Source organism: Ictidomys tridecemlineatus, chromosome 7 (assembly GCF_052094955.1).
Source record: "Ictidomys tridecemlineatus isolate mIctTri1 chromosome 7, mIctTri1.hap1, whole genome shotgun sequence".
In the NCBI taxonomy this organism is placed as follows: domain Eukaryota; kingdom Metazoa; phylum Chordata; class Mammalia; order Rodentia; family Sciuridae; genus Ictidomys; species Ictidomys tridecemlineatus.
In genome coordinates this window covers 196,061,235-196,064,772 of record NC_135483.1, presented here as the reverse complement: position 1 = coordinate 196,064,772, position 3,538 = coordinate 196,061,235, and positions in this window count along the sequence as shown.

Below are 3,538 nucleotides of genomic sequence, written 5' to 3'. Positions count from 1 at the left end.
GCGCGTCTGTACTGGCCAATCCGCGCGCTGCTGAGGGGCTGGGGAGGGCGGGCGGGCTGATTGGCTGACCGGGGTCAGGTGACGGATAGGGGCGGGCCCTCGAACACCACAAGCGCGGGAGAATGCTGTGGCCTCCCCAGGCCTTGGGCTCCCGCCGCAGCGCCGCCCGCCTCTGGAGGCGGTGAGCGCCGCTCCGTTAGGTGGGGCCCAAGTGCGGGCCTCGAGCCGGGAGGAGCCCGGCCTGGGAGCCTGCCGGCTGAGCAGGCTCCGCGAGAGCAGGGCCGTGCAGCTTCACTCGCGTTGCAAACTTGGGTGGGAAGGAAGGGCGGGGCGCACGGTGCTACGTCGGGCGTTGACAGCCGCAGGCTCTGCGCGAGGCAGCGTCGGTCGGCAGGGCTTCCCCGACTACAGAAGCGCCCCGACCCCGACGCCCGTAATTTGACCCGTTCTTGGGTGATTTTGTTTGAAATTAGAAGCCCATTCATTGAGGATGGAGTTTCGGGGTTCTGGAGTGGAGGCTGTTAGCTGGGCGGTGGGCACAGAAATGTAGGAAGGGCGGATTCAAGGTAGCCTTAGGCTATAAGATAGAACTAGGAACAGCCTTAGTAAGGGGACTGCCCAGGTGACCCGGTAAGACTTCAGAGCCTCCTTCTGGTGGAGGAAGGAGCAAGGGAGGGGAGACGGTGGGGTTGGTTGTGAGCCACGAAGGTGGTAAGTTGCAAAGGACAAAGATCCAGATTCTTGATTCTAATAAAACATCCCTCACCCCTGGCCTTTTTGGCATCATAATAGTTTCTAACTTTACCCCTGAACATATGCCAGGCACTGTTCTCCCTGTTTTTCAGGTATCCACTAATTTAATCTCTGTAAGTGTCCTATCAGGTAGGTAGTGTGGCCCCATTTTACCTATGAGGAAACAGGTTTGGAAAAGTTCAGTGTCGTGTCCAAGTCCACTTGGGTAGTGGTGGGAAGCAGGATCTGAGTTCAGGCCAGCTTTACCAAGAGGTGGAACCTGAATTGGCTTTCCCATAACTGCCAATTTCAACTCCTGCTGGGGTTCCAGAAAAACTTGATTTTATCAGCATGGCTAGTCCCACGTGCGAACGCTTCATTTTCTTTCATTCTTGCCTGCAAACTGAGCTCTCTTCTTGCCATATGCAGCCAATAGCAAATGACATACCAAGGATTGAGAGGCAAATGACTTCATGAGAACCTAAAGCCAGTGTGTGGGGGTGTGTGTGTGTGGGGGGGGTGACTGGGAAAGAGTCAGAAAAGAGTGCAGCTAATGGTCCACAGTGTCTGCTGAAGGTGGGACTGTTAGAGGCCCTGTTGGATTTAGCCAGAGGCATCTCAATAGTGAAAGAGGGTGAAAGAAGAATGCCAAGAGTTGAGGAACAGATGGGACATGGAAGAATGGAGAATATGGTCATGCTGAAAAGGCCAAGATGCAAAAAAAACATCCAGGACTCAGGAAGCACATGAGCCTCACTGTCAGATGAAGGGGATGCTGAAAGGAGACTGCAAACAGGAAGAGTTGAAGCCCTGCAGAGGAGGTGAAGGGGAGATTAAGAGCATGGGCAGGAGAGCAAGGGCGGGCTGGGCAGTCGAAAGTTAAGGGCGAGTGTCATCCTCTAAATGTATGTGTAAGGCCGTAGGGATGGGAGCTGGAGAAGCTGGGGGGCGGGGTGATGCATCTCCAGGGCTCCTTGGACCAGCTGGGCAGCAATAAGAGTGTTTGTGTTCCCAGATGCAGGAGTGTAGTGGTGGAGTCAGAAGAGAAGAGGTGTCAGGAAGAACTGTGTCCACATGAACACCAGCTGAGGTCACATACTAGCAGTGCATTCTGCCCCTCCACTCTACCAAATACAGCACGTGGTGCAACAGGAATGGCAGGCACCATGCTTGAGCTGATTGACAGGACATCTCTGTTACAGAGATAAGTATCCAGTAATGACCCAACACTGGAGGAATAGCACAAAGTTAACACAGTGCCAGAACAAGCTCTAGAGAGATCTGCCAAGAAATAAGTGCATAGTTATTGCAAAAAGAAAAGAAGGAGGGTCTGGGCTTGTGGCTCAGCGGTAGAGCACTTGCCTAGCACATGTGAGGCCCTGGGTTTGATCCCAGCAACACATAAAAAATAAATAAGTAAAATAAAGATATGTGACCAACTACAACTAAAAAATTAATATTTAAAAAAAGAAGGAACAGTTATGAAACAATTTAAAAAGATATTGGGATTAGGGACAAAGCTCAGGGGTAGAACAATCCCCAGGACCCCTCCCTCACATACACAAAGATTGAACTTTATAATGGTAATAACTGAAGTTTTAAAAACTTGAGTTAAAGAAGGCGACGTAGAACACAGGATTTTTAGGACAATGAAGGTATTTTGGATGATGCTTCAACGGCAGGCACATGTTTGTCAGGAGGAAGAATGCACACCACCACGAGTGACTCCAAATGTGAACAGTAGACCTCAGGTGATGAGGGTCACAGGTTCATCCGCTGTCCCAGATGGATCACTGTGGATGTCAACAGTGCGGGGGGGGGGGGGCTATTCACGTACAGGGAAGGGGGTGTTATGGTAACTGATCAATTTTCATGTGAACCTAATATTGCTCTAAAAAAGTCTTCATTAAAAAAGAAAATAGTCGTTAGGCTGAATAGCATAGGCCTAGCTGAGCGGTGGACTGGTGACCTAGGTGCCTGAACTGAGGACTGCTCTCAGAGCATGTAGCTCAAAAGGGTAGAGATGGAAAAGGACAAAAGAAACATTCATCTAAGGCAGTGGTTCTCAGCCAGGATGACTGCCTCTGGGGGTTTCCGGCAGTGCAGGAGAGAATTTTGGCTATTTTGTACCTGGAGTGGGGGGTTCTTTGGGGTCATGGTGAATGGAGGCTAATTTATGTTATTGAACATCCTCCAGTGTGTAAGATGGCCCCCACATGAAATTATTGCCCAAAATGTCAATATTGCCATGGTTGGGCATTCTTGATATGGCTCCACATTTTCATCTGGTACCATTTCTTCTTCTTCTTTTTTTTTTTTTTGGTACCATTTCTTCTGCCTAAACAGCTAGAACTTCTTAGGTTGGTGCTAGTTGCTGGATTATGCTTTCAACTGTTTTACTCGTGGAGTCTTTGCTTTGCTTTCATCTTTGAGATTTTCCTTGGAAAACAGAGGATTTTCCCCATACTCTAATAAGGATGTCTCTCCCGGGCCAGCATGCTCACATTATCTGCAGGGAGAAATCTGCCGTTGCACTTCTCTTTATTCCTCTTTGTTTTTATTTATTTTTTGCCTACTGTTTTTGTTCTGTCACTAATTTAAAGCAATTATGATGTGATTTGGTGTGGGAAGCCATTCTAACACGTGATTGGGCGACTCCTGTTAAGGGCCTGGTTTTCCCGACCCTTTCCCGATGAGAGAGCCCATCCGTGTGGGGGTGTGCCTGACCACTGACCCGGGGGACCCAATCACTGACCCTGACCTTGGAGTGCAGCCCCCCCTCAACCATCATTGGATGGAATTCTCC